Source organism: Equus asinus, chromosome 14 (assembly GCF_041296235.1).
Source record: "Equus asinus isolate D_3611 breed Donkey chromosome 14, EquAss-T2T_v2, whole genome shotgun sequence".
NCBI classification, from domain to species: Eukaryota; Metazoa; Chordata; class Mammalia; order Perissodactyla; family Equidae; genus Equus; species Equus asinus.
Window position 1 is genome coordinate 17,805,495 of NC_091803.1, and position 18,052 is coordinate 17,823,546.

The following is an 18,052-nucleotide window of genomic DNA, read 5'->3' on the forward strand; positions in this document are numbered from 1 at the left end:
ACTGTGGCCAGGGCTCTAGGGGCCCCTCCCGCGGCTCCCCTCTCCCTGCCCTGAACCGCCTGGATGGAGTGTATCCTCAAATGTTAGGGCTGGAAGGGACCTCAGGACAGTTGACCTCCTTTCCTCTTCAGGTGGGACTGCGGGGCGGGTGGGCTTGGCGCTGGCCATGTCCGGGTGCCCGCCGCCCCTGTCGGGAGCCCATCCAGGGCTCTGTCGGCCCCACGAGGCGCCTTCTCACTCCTCAGGCCTCGGAGGCTGGAACCTCGGAGCCCAGTGGCCGAGGGCACGGGGTGCTGGGGCAGGGCTGTGACCCCACCCTGTGACATGCCCCTCTGTGGGGACAGAGCTTCGGAAGGGGGTGCTTTTCTCGTCCCAGGCTTTAGATGGGGTAACTTTGTGGGCGTGAAACCAGCGACTGTTCGTTCCCGTTTTCTTGGCTTTGCGTCCGCTGCCGAGATGAGGGGGGCCGACTGGGTGACCCGGGGCCTGGGGTCCGTGTGGAGGGTTGGCCGCCCCTGGGATTCTCCTCTGCGGTCTCTGTAACCCGCCCCAGCATCCCAGAAGGCCCGCCATCTCAGCCGCACAGGACCTCTCCCTGGGCTCTCGGCCCTGTTTTTGGCTCAGAAATGGTCTTTGTACCTCTGGGGTCCCTTCTGGTTGTCAGGGCCCACAATGCCTCCAGGAAGCCCACCTTGGCCCTCACTGCAACCCCAGAGAGGAGGGCTGGCCCCTGTCCTGGAGCCCATTGCCCTCCGGCGGGAGGCAGAAAAGACAGGTTGGCGTGAGCCCGTGGGAGTGTGCCAGCCTGCAGATCTCTGTGTGCGAGTCACTGGACAGCGAGCCGAGCCTGGGGGACCACTCAGGGGCGTCGTAGGGGGTCGGGGGCATCTGCTCCTTCTGGCAGACTGTGCTTTGAAGCTGGCCCATGACCCTTGGGGCTATGTGACCTTGGGCAAGTTACTCAGCCTTTCTGAGCACCTGTGTCCTCATCTGTCAAATGAGGAGGGGGCCATGGTACTTGTAGGGTCGTGCTGGTAGGGTGGGGGACTGAAAGAAGGCCACTAGCAGCGCAGCACTGGGTAGTCACATGGCTGCTGCTGCTTGCCATAGTGTGGCTGAGGCTTCACGGGAAAGACAGGTTCCACTAGGTCTGAGGCCAAGATGGGGTTTGGATAGAAAGTCTCCTTTGGGGACTGGCTGTCACCTCCCACCACTGCTCTGGAGGGAGGAAGGGGCTGGGTGCCATCGATGTCTTTATCTTTGTTGGAGGAGGAGACTGAAGCCCAGAGAGGGGAACCAAGTGGCCCAGCATCACACAGCCAGTGGGGCAGCAGAGCCTCCACTAGAGCCGGCTCTCCCGAGGGCGGCCCCCTGCACGCCCCTGAGTCCACGGGCTTTTGGTGAGGGGCTGCCTGTCGTCAGTTGTTGGGTTCTGGGTAGGGGACGGTGTGGCCTGGGCTGGGCTCCTACAGGCTGTCCCCCTCCCTGGGTGGGAGAGAAGGGCAGGCAGGGGTCACTTTGCAGAATCACAGCACCGGGCTACAGCTTCGGGTGAGCCCCGTGTCATCCTGAGTGGCTGGAGGTGGCCAGGCTCTCCTCACCCCAGTGAGGGCGGAGGTGGGATTGGGGCTTGGAGAAGCACTGTGGTGAGTGTGTGCACAAGCCCGCACGCGCACGGGAGGGGAGGGACAGGTCGTGGAACAGGGCTTGGACGTCGGCACAGTCCTAGCTCCCACGAGTTCCCTGTGTCATCGTGGGCAGGTCACTCATGCACTTGGCCTCTGTTGTCCAGCGTGGGAGGGGTGATGGTCCCTGTCCTGCCTCCCTCGCAGGGTGCTGGGGCGTCAGACGTGATAGTGTGGGAAAGCTCTGACGGAGGGAGGGGATGACTGGTGCACCTGCGTGGGCGCGTGTGAGCGTCCAGCCCAAAAGAATGTGTGTCATCCCCCTGGGACCGGTCATTAATGTGAGCCAACCGCCTGATCCAGCAGGGTGGCAGGGACTTCACCAGGACACCCCAGGATGGACTGCGTGGCCCTGTCTTCCCCATCTGGTGAGGGGCCTTCCTTAGTGCACACAGTGAGCCCATAATCCATACTTAACTACCCAAGTTCCCCCTTCTCTGTGGGGATGCCTTCCAAGACCCCCAGCAGATGCTGAAGCCGCAGATGGTACCGAACGAACCCTGTATCGACTGTGTTTTCTCCTGTGCATATGGCCGTGATGAAGCTTGGTTCATGAATTAGGCACAGGAGGAGATTCACAACAGTAAGTTCTCTTTGGCATGTCCCAATTGCCAGCATCGCTACTCTTGCGCTTTGGGGCCACTATTAAGTAAAATGAGGGTGACTTGAACACAAGCACTGCGATACTGGGCCCGTCGATCTGATAACGAGGTGGCTCCTAAGTGACTAACGGGCAGGGAGGTGTACAGCCTGGATCCGCTGGACAAAGGGATGGTTCACGACCCAGGCGGGGTGGAGTGGAACAGCACGAGATTTCATCACGCTACTCAGAATGGTGCGCAACTTAAAACTTATGAATTGTTTATTTCTGGAATTTTCCATTTAATATTTTCACACCATGGTTGACCACGAGTAAGTGAAACTGTGGAAAGAGAAACTATGGATAAGGGGGACTAGTGTATTTGTGGGAGGGAGGAATGGGGCTCGAGGCCCTGTCAGGCATTAGCTGCTATGTGTGTGCGCGCGTGTGCAAGAGCAGGGGCAGAGGGCGAGAAGGCCTTGAGAGGCGGCAGGTGTAGGTGACACCTGCCTGATGGATGGACGTCTGGACGGAGATGGCCTCCTCTCTGATGTGGGTCACTATTTGTAACCTCGGCTTCTTCTCCTGCCTGGGAGCTCCCGGGGTGGGGCTAGACCTGCCCCCCCGTTCCAGTCTGGGGCAGAGCAGGTGCTGTGAAAACACCATGCAGTGGGGTGGTGTCCCACAGCATCCAATAGATGGGTACGAGGCCCAGGGAGGTGGGCAGGCCAGCACCGGGACTCGGGGAGCCCTGGCTGGAGAGTGCAGGAGGAAAGGCTCCTGGCCATGTGGCGTTGGGATTTAAAGGAGCAAGAACAGGAGTGAGGGGCTGGAGGGCATTCGGGTTGGGGCAGGGCTGTGGACAGGCCAGAAATGAGCGAGTGAGAGGGACAGGGTGACTGATCAGTGGTCAGGGCAGGTCTGGAGGCCAGACACCAGGGGAGGGGTCGTGGTGGTCCTTCCACCTGGGCCGGGAGGTGAGAAGGCCCTTGGAGAACTTCTAGCACAAGTTCTCAATGTACAGATGGGGAAACTGAGGCCCAGAGCAGGGCAGCACCCTGGCTCCAGTTTGGGATGGCATCTGGAGTTAGGGGCCAGGTCTGCTGATCCCAGTCCACCGCAGGGCCTGGCCTTCCCTGGGACCCTGCCCCTCCCCTGGCTCAGGTTGGGGCACTGGAAGCCAGCAGGAGGAGGGCGGGGTCCGGTTGTCACCAGCGCCCCGGGATTAGATCACCCACAAGCCGCACGCTCTTTTCTGCCCAGCCTCTTCCTGACAAGAAATGGCCTGATGCTCCTCCTCGGCCTCGCTCACCCTTCTGAGAAGGCCTGTTTACGTCTGGCGAGGGGGCCTTCGGGAGACAGGATCGCCCTGGGGCTGGCACCACCCCATACTGGCCTCCTCCCACCGTCTCCTGACACCCAGCCCCAAGCCCTGCAGATGCATCAGAACCAGTACATATTTACACACATTTGCACAGTGACGAGCTGCCACGGGTCAGCCAGCACAGCAGGGCGGGGTGCTGGGCCTGCGTGTCCCACCCGGGGCCCCCGCGTGTAGGGGGGACCTGCTGCGCCAGCCTGGAGTTGACGAGACGCAGTGATGCCAGGGGAGGACAGCAGCTCAGCAGGTGATGTCAGCGCAAGGCAGTCGTCACGAGATCGCTGCCGTTCCTTAACGAGCGTGGCTGAGCTCCAGGCCCTGTGCCAGGTGCTCTTCACACGAGGCTGTGCGGTCCCCACGGTGCTGACAGCGGCTAAACTGGTGGCGCCATCTTGCTCTTGAGAAGCTGAGGCGTGGAGGGTTTGAGTGCCTCCATGGAAGCCACGGGCTGGTAGTAGCCAGGCAGGGACTCCATCCCAGCCTTGCTTGACCCCGAAGCCCAGGCGCTCCCCTGTCCACGTGAGGAGGGGGCAGCCTGGAGCAGACAGGGCGCAGACATGGGTGTAGGGGGCTGGGGGTGCCAGGATGGTGGAGCTTGGCTCAGCTCCGTGTTTCATCTGCCCCCGCTCAGACTCCACTTTGTTTGGCTCCTCGCTCATCCACGCAGCACGTGTGTCTGGAGAGCCTGCTCTGGTTCTGGGGCACAGCGTGAACCAAACGTAATCCTGGCCCCCACGTGCGCATGTTCTATCAGGGCAGCTGGGGAGCTGCCTCCCTCCACCTCTCTGGGTTGGCCTCTCGTTCCCCTCCACCGTCCCGCACACGCCTTCCCGTCGATGGAATGAGCGGCCCTGGGGTGGGGACCCTGCGTCATCCGAGATTGGCAGTGGGCCTGTGTCCTGAACTCAGAGGCTTTGGGATCCATGTGGAAGGACCTGGGAGGCCTGGCCCCCAGCTGAGAGACTGTGTGTGTCCATCCACCCTCTGTGGATCCAGTTTTCTCCTCCTCAATGAAGCCATTTGGAGCCCTCTTCACCTCTTCTTTCTCTACCTCCTTTCTCGCCCAGACCTGGAGGCCTCCACCTCTTTCCAGCCTCTTGACCTTTGACCTCTGATCTCTCACCCCTGGGGCCCCATCTTTTCCCCTCCTCTGACTCTCAACTGTCCGTTGTCTTCAGTTTCCCTCTGATTACGTTCTCCCTGGGCAGTCTAATCCATGCGGGGGCCTTTGCTGCCCCTCCCTGGATCTCTCAGATCTTGTCCCTTCAGCCCAGAGCGCCCCACCAAGCCCCCAGCCCCTGACCACCCACAGGTTACAGGTGGCGTTCCTGACCCCAGACTCAGCCTCTCAGTCTCCCCTCTTCTGTTCCCTGCTGATCTGGGGGCACTGACATCCACTCCATCATCGGAACCAGAAACTCAGGCATCACTCCAGGCTCCTCCCTCTCAGGACCCCCGTCCTCTCGGTCACAAAGCTCTGCTCTTCTCCCCCGTCAAATCCACCCTCTCTGTCCCACTGCTGCCATCTCCCTGAGACCTAGCCGTCTCTGGCCCGGACCGTTGCAGGAGCTTGGTAACCCCCGGTCCCCTGGCTCTAGTCCTGCCCCCTGTAATTGGCCTGCTGTGTCCTTCCAGAATCCCCTGCACTGACCACGTCTTGCCCCCACTCCAAACCCTCTGGTGGTTCCCGTCCCCTAAATGATGACCTTCTGAGGCCGTTGACCTGACCCCCATGGCCGAGCCTGTCTCTTCGCCCACCACTTCCTGCCCTGACCTGGAGGTTCCGCCATGCAGAGCCGGCCCAGTGCCTGCCCCGCCCCGCCCTGGCCCTGACTGAGACACGTGGGCGGCCGGCTGGTGGTTGGGTTTCCTGGGCAGGCAGTAATTTGGCGCTCCTTCAGATGGGCCTTAGTGTATTTGCTCAGCCTTTGTTTCCAGGGAGGTGAGCGCTGGGGGCGGGAGAGAGGGGGGCAGGGCCATTGTCCCCCTTGTCCATGAGCAGTGCCTACACACGGGTCCCCCGGCTCTGCTCCTCCCCTGCAGACTCCTGATCCCCCGTGACGTGACGTTCCACTCAGCTTGGGTGTCACCTCCTGCAAGGAGCCTCCCTGACTGCCCAATCCGCCATCCTGTGCTTCTTGCATGTCACTTATTTTTATCTTTAACTGGAGTGTAATTTACTTACAGTAAAATGTGTAAATCTTAAGTGTCCAGCATGATGAGTTTTTACCGGTGTGTATAGACATGCAACCACAACTTAAGGTGGATCATGCTGCATTTTAATCTTTTTTCTTTAAATAGTCTGTTTTATTGCAATTGTCCTCTCTCTTCCCAGCCTGGGACTCTCTCAAGGGCAGGAGCACCTGCTGTCTGCCCAGCGCTGTGTAGATAAAGTGCGATGGTGTTGGGGGGTGGGTGTGGCCACCTCCCATGGACGTGACTATGAGTTGGGGGGTAGGTGTGGCGGGGCTGTGGCCGTGGGGGCCTTTGTGTTGTGAGCCTGGCCAGGGGCACCCCCGCAAGGCCGGGTGCCCCTCCTCTGCTGGGAGAGGGATGGGTCCTGGTCCCCAGCCCAGGGCCTCTGCAGCGAGAGCGGCCCCGCCCGGGGAGGCCCTGCTGAGGAGCCAGGAGCTTAGTCTCCAAGGCCACCAGTTGCCATAGGCACACGGGCCGAGTCGGGATTGCAGTTTCTCATCCTGGTCACGCCGGCGGCGGCCGCCCCTGCCCGCCGGCTGGAAGCCAGGCTTTAAATATCGGGGCAGAAACCTGACCCTGGAGAGCTGTCTGCCCCCAGAACCCAGACTCCCCTCCTGCCAGCAGCACCCCTCCCATCTACTCTGGGGCCGCAGAGCAGTGGGGAAACCTGAGTTTGAGGGTTTTCTTCGTTGTCTTAGTGCCCAGAGCCCAGGCATGGTCCGGCCTGGTCCCGGGGAGATGGGGTTTCCCATGGCCAGGCCACAGATCTGCCCTTCCCCGGCTCCTCCTCCCTCAGTTTCCCCAGGAAGCACGTGAGGCACGTGCTGCTCTGGGTCTGCCCTTTGCCCGGCCTGGGCCTGCTTTCCTGGCCTGGGGCTGGGGCAGCTGTGTGGGTGGGTTGGTTATTTTTAAAGTTTTTTTTAAGAATGAGGTTTCTCTTATTTCTTTCCAAATTGCAAAAGTGAAACCACCTTCTCTCAGATAATTCACAAAATACAGAAAAGTGGAGGGAAGAAATCACACGTGGATCCAGCCCCCCAAGAGGAACGGTCTGGCGTGTCCACCCCAGGCTTCGCCGTGTCCCTGAGGTCGCTCATCTGTGTGATGTCACTTTAGCCCCATGGGGCGCTTGGGTTGTCCGCCGGTTCCCTCTGTGTGTGGTGTGTGGACATGCTTTGGTGAAACACCTTTGCACGTAAATCTTTGCGTTTGGGATAATTTTCTCAGGATAAAGTGATGGAATTAGCAGTAGCACATCAAAGGGTGGGACCTCGGTGAACCCTCGAGGTGCGTCACGACAGCTTTCCTTTTGTCCACTGCCTCACCAGGGCCCCAACACCTGATACCTTTCTAAAACTTTTTATTGAGGAAAAAAGCTATTTATTGTAAGTAAACGGCTCGATAAAATTTTAGAAACCAAATCACCCGGGTAACCAGCACCCAGACCAAGAAACACAACCTTTCCAGCCCCCCAGAAGCCCTTTCATGCCCCCTTCCAGCCACAACCCCACAAAGACAACCACCATCCTGGCTTCTGACCCTGGCGTTTGGCCTGTGTTTGAACCTTATGGCAACGGGCTCCTACCACTGACCTTTCACACCTGGATCTTTCGCTGTGTTTGAGAGGGTCCGCGGGGCCTTGCGTGTGGCTGTGGCTCGCTCACAGGGCTGAGGTCTTTTTCAACAGCGCGGGCGCCGGGGAGGACGCGGTGGGAGCAGACACGTGGACGCTGTCCTGGACGGGAAACCGTGTGAATTATTGCCCGTTTTTGGACAAAGAAAGTTTGTTTCCCTGGAGGCCCCACTCGGGGGAGTAGGAAAGGTTCGCACCGACGAGCACGAGGAAGCGTGTGGGAGACCTGGCTGTGTGTGGCGCCAGGCTGCGCGGAGGTGCAGGCCAGCCCCATGGGCCTTGCTTTCCCCAGATGCACACGGACGTGGGTGAGGGGCCGTCCTGCTCTGGACACTGTGACGCTGAGCGTGTACTTGGAATTCCTGAGAGTTTATTTTCTGAGTGGGTGAAGTTTGCTCTTCCGATCCTGTTGACCGACCAGCCTCCCTTTGTTCGTAAAGCAAAGGTGAACTGTCCTTGACCTCTGCCCGCGTCCCCCAGGCCAGGTATCCCTGTGGCTTCTACAGTGTGACGATAATGAGCCTGGACTTGGTGTGGGCCTGCAGGAGCCACTCATGGACTCCAGGCTTGGGGGCACGTGGGCATCCCGGGCCTGGCGTGAAGAATGTTGCCTGACAGTGCTCAGTCAATGGCGGCAGCCACCATTATTATTGGTTTTTTTAATTATGGTAAAACATACATCTCACAAAACTTACGTCCTAACCGTCTTGCAGTGTGCCATTTGGTGGTGGTAGGTGCGTTCACATGGTTGTGCACCCAGTCTCGAGAACTGTTTTCATCTTCCCAAACTGAAACTCTGTCCCCATTAACACTAACTCCGCACTCCCCCACCCCCAGCCCCTGGCGCCCAGCGTTCTGCGTTCTGTCTCTGTGAATGCCTGCTCCAGGGACCTCGTATAATTGGACTCATGCAGTATTTGTCTTTTTGCGATTGGCTCATTTCAGTTAGCATGATGTCCTCAAGGTTCATCCATGTTGTGGCACATGTCAGAATTTCTTTCCTTTTTAAGGCTGAGTAATACTCCATTGTATGTGTATACCACATTCTGCTTAGCCATTCGTCTGTTGACGGACACTTGGGTTGCTTCCACCTTTTAGCTATTGGAGTAATGCTGTGAACATGGGTGTACAGATGTCTCTTTGAGACCATTATTATTTTATTATTTTTATCAACATTGCAATAATATAGGCTCTCAGCAGGAATGGACCCGAGAAGTCACCTCTTTCAACCCCTTATCCAGTCTGTCCGTCCAGCACCCACAGAGACTTCTTCCGGCCTTGGGTGCGAGCCCAGAGCAGGGTGGGAGCCCTCCGACCCTGAGGGCCAGGAGCTGGGTGCCTTGGGGTGGAGGAAGGAAGCTTCCTTGTGGGGTTGCGGCAGAGTGAAGGACGACCGGGCTCTGCCATCTCGCGATGCTCCCTGAGGAGGAGGCGGATGAGGCTGCGGCCGGAGGGGCTTGGATTTGAAGCTTGGACAAACGTCCCTTGATGGCAAGGATTGGGCGACAGTGGGATTTATCAGGAGTCTTGGAGACTGAGGTCTTTAAGAATAGATTCCAGTTCAACTAACATGATTTAATCCTCCGACAGAGCAGTGGAGGGGTCTGCTTTGGCCCATTTTCCAGGTGAGGAGAGAAGGTTCAGGGTGATTCAAGAACTTGCTTGTCAGACCAGCTCCCGGGAGGTGGGGCTTTTCTCTCCTTGAATGGGCCCGGCGCCAGGGCTTTTAAAAGGTTAATGGATTGTTTTATTTTTATTTATTTATATTCCATCTTATTTCAGAAGTGATTTGAAAGACTCATAAAGAAACAAACTATAGCAGGATCGTATGAGGAAGACAGTAAAACAGAGGCTGTTGCCTCAAGTGGAGCCAAAAGTGAATGTAACTTTGAAAACACGTTCCGTGGAATCTGTTTCCATTAAGAGTGTGTTCAGCTGCAGGTAACCGGATGGAGTTGGGAAGTGAGGGTTGGTTTTCTCCTGTAACACGAAGCCTTGAGATGGGCAGTCCAGCCCTGGGGCAGCTGCTCAGGGACATCTGAGGGGCCAGCACCTCTGGCCCTGGCTCTTCCCTCCTAGGCGCTGGCCTTGGTCGTCCTGGTCTGAAGGGGCTGCAGGCCGCCAGGCAGCAAGTGGAGGAGATTGGCCAGCCAATGCTCCTCTGTGGGAGGGGAGAGGAGGGTCAAACGGGGGTGGAGGGAACCAGCTACAGCATCTGCAGCAGAATCCTAGATTGTTGCTGTGGGTAGATCACCAAACGGGATGACCACTCTGGTCGCTGACTGGAAAGGGAAGCGTGGTCTGATGTAAAATAGACCAGCAGATGACACAACTAGGTGACTTTCCAGCTGGTAAAGGCTGACTTAACTAGGATGCTTTTTATCTTTAAAAAAGCGTGATGTCAAGCATGGTGATTTTCACCTGTGTATACAGCTGTGGGGGTGGGGGGGGAAGAACCTCCACTAAAAGTGGCTCAAGCAGTATGGACTTTGATTGTCCAACCTGAAGCCCAGAGGTGGCGGCTCGGGTCATGAAGGGTAAGTTCTTCCAGAGGTCGACTCTGCTGTCCTCCAGGGAATGGTATCGCCTCCTGGGCTGGCTCCTCTCGTGGTCCCCAGAAGGCTGTCATGGTTGGGGGAGTCTCATGCAGAAGAAGGAGGACCCCCTGGTTTCAGTCCCTTTCTTTTTTTTTTTTTTTTGAGGAAGATTAGCCCTGAGCTAACTACTGCTAGACCTCCTCTTTTTGCTGAAGAAGACTGGTCCTGAGCCAACATCCATGCCCATCTTCCTCTAGTTTATATGTGGGATGCCTACCACTGCATGACTTTTGCCAAGCGTACCGTGTCCGCACCCGGGATCCGGGCCGGCGAGCCCTGGGCCGCCGAGAAGCAGAACGTGGGCACTTAACTGTTGTGCCACCGGGCCATCCCCTAGTCCCTTTCTAAGAGCAAGGAAAACTTCCCCAGAAGCCCTTGTGTCTCGTTGGCAGGATTGGATTCCTCATCTCCTTAACCCGGTCCCAGGGGAGGGAACGGGTTTGCTGGAGAGCATCACTGAGATTCGCTGCCCCAGGCACCTGCCTTTAGATGCCAGGACACGCTGGGGCTCTGTTAGCAGGGAGGCGGGAAGCAGCTTGGGGTCAGAGCCAGGGTTGGGACTCGGGTGTCTCGACCACAAGTCCAGACTGCATTCCATTGCACTATGGCTGGAGTGAGACCCCCTCCCGAAGCCCCACCCCGTGCCTGCCTGCGCCAACAGGAGGGGATGTCAGGGCTGTGGCCTGCTTGTTCCCTGCCAGCTGCAGCGATGGGTGGACAGTGGGGAGGTGACAGGAGTTCAGGCCCTGGGCAATTGCATCCCCATGGGGCAGCCCCTGGGTGGGAGACGGAGTATGCGGTGGGGGTGTTGTGGCTGCTGGGGAGGAGGGCCGCCCCTCCCCCTCACACGGAGAAGTGTCTTTCTGTTTGTTCTCTCAAGCGTCTTTTTCAGGAAACGCGAGCATCTGGTGGCGATGGCGCGGGGGCGTGTTTGGGTAGTGGATGCTCCTGTCTTTGCCTTTTCCGTGGTGCTGGAGGGAATTTGTTTTTTGCCGGCTCCGGCGCCCAGCTGGGACACAGGGCAGTGAGATTTGAGTCAGAGGCGCTCCCCCGGCATCCAGAAAGCTCCAGCTCTTTCCAGTGGTGGTTCCTGGGGCTTCCAATGGGGAAGGGATTGCAGAACTTTCTGGCAAAGCCAGGCCTGCGCTTTGCTGAGGTCTGAGCTGAGGACGCTGTGTCCAGGGGCCTGAGGGCGTGGAGCAGGATTTGCGGGCAGCGTGTGGGGAGCGAAGGGGTGCTGGCTCCGTTCCTGAGGCTGCTGTAACAAACCACCGCAGACCCGGTGCCTTCAAACACCTGAAATTTATTCTCACAGCTCCGGAGGCCAGAACCAAAATCAGCGCCCCTGGGGCTGGATCCAGGCCTCGGGGGGCTGTGCTCCCTGGAGGCTCTGGGGAGGCTCATGCTGGCCTCCTCCTGCCTCCACGGCTGCGGCGTTCCTGGGCTTCTGGCTGCGTCACACGGTCTCCAAGGCCAGCTTCTTCCCGTCTCTCTGCTCCGTCTTCATGTGGCCTTCTCTCCCGGATGTGTCACATGTCCCTCGCCCTCCTAACGGTGTGTGCGATGGCCTTTAGGGCCCATCCGGGTGATCCAGGGTCATCTCCCCATCTCAAGGTCATTAATTTAGTCATATCTGCAGAAGCTCTTTCTCTGTACAGATGGCGTTTCAGGCTCGGGGATCAGAACATGATTGTCTTCGGGTGCCATTTTGGGGCCACGAGTCCTTATCGGCAAATTTGAGCAGCGTCCTGGTAGCCAGCTGTCCCATGATATACACCAGCTACGAAGGGGCTGGTCCGGTGGCGCAGCGGTTAAGTGCACGCGTTCCGCTTCTCGGTGGCCTGGGGTTCGCCGGTTCATATCCCGGGTGTGGACATGGCACCGCTTGGCAAAAGCTATGCTGTGGTAGGCGTCCCACATATAAAGGAGAGGAAGATGGGGACGAACGTTAGCTCAGGGCCAGTCTTCCTCAGCAAAGAGAGGAGGGTTGGCAGCAGATGTTAGCTCAGAGCTAATCTTCCTCAAAAATAAATAAATAAAGAATAAAAATATACCGGCTAGGAAGAGGGGGGCACATGGAGATTCCAGCCGACCCACCCCTTCTCTTCCTGTCTCAGCCCTCCCCCACATTGGGGGGGTGCCTTGTGTACATGTCTGTGGACACCCCAAACATAGACCAAGCTCTCTCCACCCTCCAAAGCAGCAGCCCCTTGGGGGTGCTCCTGCCTCTGCATGGTCTGCCCTCGGGGTGGGGGGTGTTTAGCAATGCCAGACCTCGGTCGGTTCTCCTTTTAATCTCTCAGTTTAGGGCTTGACTGGACTCGGCCAGGTGGTTCATGCTCAAGGTCCCTTCTGCGGTTGCAGTCCAAAGATGGCTGGAGTTGGGTTCGTCGAACACTTCCTTCCTCACTGGTCTGATGGGCAGCCTGGGAGAGCTGGGTCTCCGTAGGCACCACTTGACCTGTCGTGAGCTGACCCCATGGCGTCAGGATGGCTGGACGCCTCACACAGCGGCTCAGGGCTCCAGGGCTGAGCGTGTCGAAGACAGCAAGAATCTGGGTGAAGCTGGCGCCTTTCAGGACCTGGCCTTCGAGGTCACGTGGCTGCACTTCCCCAGGCTTCTCGGTTGGAAGTGAGTTGTTAAGGCCTGTATTCAAGAGGAGGGGAATTGGGTGTCACCACTTGATGGGAGAAGTGTCAGAGAACTTGCCGTTGTGTTTAAAAGCCACCACAGGAAGACAGACCAGAGAAGACGCCCCTGGGGCCTGAGTGCCCGGAAGATGGTCCAGGTGGACTCGGGCTCTGGGTGGGCCTGTCTGCATCCGCTCGCAGGCTGGAGGCCCCCGGGAGGAGGGCTGGAGCAGGACCCTCTGAAGTGCAGGCCCAGGCTCTGGGGACGAGGGTAGGACAGAACATGGGGTGTTGCCTGCTGGACAGTCCAAACCTGACCGCCGTCTGTGTTGAAAGCGCTTTGTCAGTCTGCACCAGCTCGCCTCCCAGCCTCACCCAGAACCCCACGCCACATCGTGCCCACTCGTGCCTCAGTGTCTTTGTCCAACTGCCCTTGCCCAGAGTGCCCCCCCCAGTCGCCTTCCTTGTGTCTCTGATCCTTCCCAGCGTGCCTAGACAGTCCCTGCCCTCGGACGCTTTTCCAGCCCCAGTTCTCTGTGCCAGGCTGGTACTGGGGGCACACAGGAGCTGGTGGTCTCGGGGGGCCCAGATACCTCTGCATCCTGGTGGAGGGAGAGTTGCAGGGGAGGAGGGAACAAGGAGCTGCGGGTTCCCAGCCAAGAGCAGCGGCCAGCCTGGAGGGTCAGGCCAGGAGGCACCAACGTGCCTGACATGGCTGGAGGGGGCAGGCCGCGGGAGGGGTGTCTCTTATGAGGGGCCGGGAGCTGCTGAGGCCCAGAGGCCAGAGGATGGCGTGTCCGGGGCCTGTGGGCTGCTGTTGGCGGCACCGAGGGAGGGCAGTGAGACCAGGAGCAAGGGTGGGGTCGGCTCCCTGTGTGGCAGTGACTCCAGACAGGACAGTGCTCCCCCCGGGGGCAAGGCTTGTGTCCTGATGGTCTATGTGCTGGTGCTGCCGGGCCGGGGCCGCATGGCCTGCCTGCCGGGCGCCCTCTCCCTGAGGGTCTTCCTGAGTCAGTGGACTGTGCTGGGTGGGCCGAGGGAGGACTTGTAACACACGTGTGTGCACCTGTGCGTGTGTGTGTGTCTGGGTTGCCAGGGCTCACACTCACCTCTGGGTCAGAGAGGTGCTTGTCGGGTACACCCTCCCTGGCTTCCCTTCCCCCTTGCCCATTCTGGCAAGGGCCAGAGCGTCCTCTCTCATCTTAAGATTGACCCTCTAGAGTGGACACTCCATGAGTACAACCAAATACCTCCCTTTACTCATGGAGTGAAAGTGGTGTACCTCCAAGCCAAGCTTCTTCTCTCTGCCTCTCTCCACAGAAATGACAGTATTGTCCTACTTGAGCTCCCAGAGAACTCCTCTTCACCCTTCAAAACCCATCTGAACAGTCATCACCTCAGGGGCACCTTGTTTGGAGACTTCTACTCCCCTGAAGCTAAATAAGCAGAAACTGTTTCAGTATAATGAGGTAGCCCCTGCTCCCTGCATCAGGCTCTGCCTGGGCAAACTTCTCCACTTGTCCTCCTTTCACACTCCTGTAATTTTTTGTGGACAGGGACGAGCTCTAGGAGGGTGGGCAGGGCTCTCTGATTAATTTCTGAGTCTGCCCAGCCCCGGGGCAGGCTCCCTGGAGGTCCTGAGTGAACGGGGTCAAGGGGGCCAGGGCAGCATCACTCCAGCCCCGGGGCCTCCCCACAGGTAGCCAGGCAGGCCCCCAGCTGAGCTGCTGCAGGCTGAGCTCACTGCTCAGGACGACGGCCCAGCAGGTGGCCAGGGGAGGTGTGCTCCCTGTTCTGTCCCAGTGTGGCCCAGCTATGTAGCTGCTGAGCACCCGATGTAGCCCTCGGGGTCCAACAGGTGTGTGCGGAAGGGGGTGTGGCCCCCAACACCTGTGCCGCCGCTACAGAGGGCCCAGCTTGCGCTCTTGGGCCCGGGGAAGACCCGGCTGGGGGCTCGCCACCCACTAGATACGCTGGTTGTAGGAGGGCTGGCGGGGCTCTTTTCTTGGTTCCACCCCAAGCTGATGGGGGCCAGGCCTGCCGCCCTCACTCTGCCGGGCTGCTCTTGTTCTGTGTGTGGCACGCGGTCTCCTTTCTTCTCATCACTGTGCTCTCAGGCACACACTTGCACACACTCCCCACCACACACACACACTCACCCACACTCCTGCCTCTTTAAGCTCGTACCTCTTGAGCTCTGGGGTGGCTGGAGGGCCAGCGTCTCAGCCGGGCCACCACCCTGGGTAGGAAGGCCTCTGCCAGAGGTGGCCTTGGGCTCGGGTCAGGCCCAGGAAGGGGAAACGACCCCCTGGGTCTCCTCACCCCGGGCAGGGACGCAGAGCGCAGCGTGGGCTCCCCTCTCACTCCCAGCGGCCCCGTCTGATGAGCAATCAGTGGACGTTCCCAAGGGAGATGGGCTGAAGGCAGTGTTTGGGGTGGAAGGGACCTGAGTTAGTCGACGTGATCAGGGCTGAGGCCCTGGCTGTGCCACTTCCTGGCTCTGGGGCCTTTGGTCAGGGTGCTCGAGCCGCGAAGTCCTTCTCTGTAAGATGAGGGTGCTTGTGAGAATTAACTGGTGATCGGGCCTCATCACTCCCTCCCTCCCTCCCTTCCCTGTGCCCAGCCCGTCAGAGAGGCTGGTGGCCGGCCCGCTTCCTGGGCACTTGCTGTTTTGGCTCTGGGCCCCTTTGGGTGTCGTCTGTGTAGCTCCGAGTCCCTGGGCTCGTGGTGTGGAGGACGGGCACATGGCTCCCTCCATCAGATGCTCAAGCCCTGCCCTGGCTCCTCTCTGTGCCTCCAGCCAGGAGCTGACTAGCCCCACAGGTCTCAGCAGCCACCAGCTGGCCTGTCACCACTCCTGGGCTCCACCAGCAGTCCCATTCCTCTGAATTAGGAGTCCAGCCCCGAGGACGAGGAAAACGAGAACGGACCATGTGTGTCAGACGTCCCGACTCGTCCTGGCTTTGTCACTCGCTTTGTCGGTCACAAGAATGTCCTGCTCCTTGGTCTTGGATTCTTCACCCTTCAAATGGGAGCAGTCCCCTCTGTCCTGCCCCCTCTGTAGTTGGAGGTCGTGGATGTCAGAGTGTGCGTAAACGGGATGGGAGCCTCCCATGGGAGGCCGGGGCCCGCTCAAGGGGGCCCTGGCGGGCAGCTGTGGCCCGTGGGCCTGAGGGTGGCTCCTCAGCCTGGGAGAGGAAGGAGGAGCGGGCGGTGGAGCAGGGCGGGGGCGGGGGGGTTGAGCCCTTGGATGAAGGGAGCATCCAGGATGGTGGCTGGGGCAACGGGGTCTTCAGTGGGCTGAGCCAGGAGGTTTGTGTGCAGCCCTGACTTTGCCTGCACACCCTTCCCCCACCTCCCACCCTATGAACCCCAGTCATCTCTCCATACGTCGCTGGGGAGCTGGGGTACCTGCCAGGGCCAGCACCTGTCTGCCAGGCATCCAGGCTGTGGGCAGCAGAAAGGACAGGCGCAAGGACACGCCCCTTCACCTCCCAGCTGGCCGCGTGCAGGGAGTCTGGGATTGGAAACCCCAGCGGGAGTGCTCTCTGTTCGCCCTCGCCCTGAGCCCAGGCCCGGCTGGGGCAGGCTTTGTGGGCCTGACTCCGTGCTGCCTCCCCTACAGGCAGGTCTGTCTCAGGTTGGGACAGCACTGACCGACGTGGACACAAGTACTTGCCTCATCTTTGGCTCGGGGACTGGGCTGGCCTCCAGCTCTCAGTGGCCAACAAAGCTGCCACCATCTGAGCAAGGAATCCCCAGCAAGGGAGGGGGCGGGTGGCGGGCAGGAAAAGCCATGCTGCTCAGAGTGTGTCAGGATGTCGGAGCTGGAAAGGTCCCCAGAGAGCGTCCAGGCCATACCTGGCCATACGTGAGAGTCCCCTGGGTCCGCCGCGGGCCTGTCACCTCAGGGCTCTGGGGGTGTGTCCCCAGAGGCTGGGAGTTGCCCGGGCAGATGTTGGCAGCATCTGTGCTACCTGCCCGCCTCCCTCGCAGATGGGCAGGCTGAGGCTGGAAAGCTGAGTGGCGGGGCAGGTGTCGCACAGCGGTGTTGCCACAGACCGGGGAACACCCGGTTCTTGTTCATGAAACAAGACCACCCATCTGGCCCACACATGACCTTCAGACTCATCCGGAGAGTGGCTTCCTCCCCTCCATGAGATCTCACCGGATAAAGTGGCCTGCCTCCTCCTTTGGGAGGCCCCTTCTCTTTGTCACCTCCGCTGAGGAGCCCCAAGTCCGTCTCACCTTAATGGTGAGGTTGATTTCTTTGGACCTGAAGGCAGGACCTAACGCCTGTCACTTCATCTTCCTTGTTGGTGTCTGCCTCTTCAGTGGCTGGGAGGAGTGTTTGGGCTCCTGGTCCTGTTGGTCCCTGTGTTGTGGGGTGACCAACTGTCCTGGTTTGCCTGGGACTGAGGGGTCTCCCAGGACAGGGGACTTTCTGTGCTAAACCCAGCAAAGTCCCAGGCAAACAGGGCAGCTTGGTCACCCTGCCTGTGCGTCAGCTGTGGATTTGATCAGCTCATCTTTCTGTTCGCCGTGTCCTTACGAGTCTGAGGAGTGTAGTCCTCCTGCTGCGTGTCGGACAGGAAAGGACCAGGCCTGGGGACAGACAGATGGACAGACCTCGCTTCCACTACCTGCTGGCAGGGGGCCAGTGCAGAGGGCAGAGGGCAGGGGCCCGGGTCACAGGGCCCGCAGTGCGGAGGGGAGCTGCTTTCCAGTCTGCATCCAGGGCGGAGCCTGGAAGCTTCTAAGCAGGAGAGCGATGTGAGATTCATGCGGCTGCTGTTTGCGGAGGGACCACGGGGCAAGAGAAGGGTGGTGGGGATGGTGGCCTGGACGGGGAGGCGGCCCTGGTGGTAGCGAGAAGTGGACAGATTTGGGTGCATCCTGGAGCCAGCAGGCCTCTGTCCAGATTGTTGGAGAGGTGAGGGAGCCGGGAATCCAGGGTGAGGCCTCGGTTTCAGCCGGAGCACCCGAGCGGATGACCAGAGAGGAGCAGATCTGAGCAGGAGGGCCATGTTCTGTTCAAGATCCTTGTTAGACACTGAAGAGAGTGGAGATGCATCTCAGGAGAGGGGATGGGAGAGAGAAATCAAGAGGTTCTCACACATATTTCAGATGATGTTTAAAGCCGAGAGATTGCCTAGCAGTGAGGAGGGAGTCGGGCGGGGAAGAGGAGAGGGCCCACGACCGAGCCATGGGCCCTCCAGCATTTGGTGGTCAGTGCCAGGATGGGGAGTGGCCAGGAGGTGGGAGGAAAGCCAGGTGTGTGGCGCCCTGGCAGCCTTGGGAGAGTGAGGAGGGAGAGGGTATTCACAGCCTGCCTGCCTTCCTGTCAGC

General features: G+C 59.4%; 1 protein-coding gene across 5 annotated transcripts in view; it reads left to right on the forward strand.

Moving 5' to 3' along the window:
- The window catches only part of GTF2IRD1 (GTF2I repeat domain containing 1), a 113,604-nt gene that overhangs the window by 12,493 nt on the left and 83,059 nt on the right, over nucleotides 1–18,052 (forward strand). The window contains exon 1 of one of the 5 annotated variants that reach the window (XM_070484463.1): nucleotides 14,041–14,172. The exons of the other annotated variants lie outside the window; for them this stretch is intronic. The gene's annotated coding sequence lies outside the window, so the exon portion shown is untranslated. Of the gene's footprint in view, nucleotides 1–14,040; nucleotides 14,173–18,052 lie in introns of those variants that run through there. 5 annotated transcript variants of the gene reach the window in all.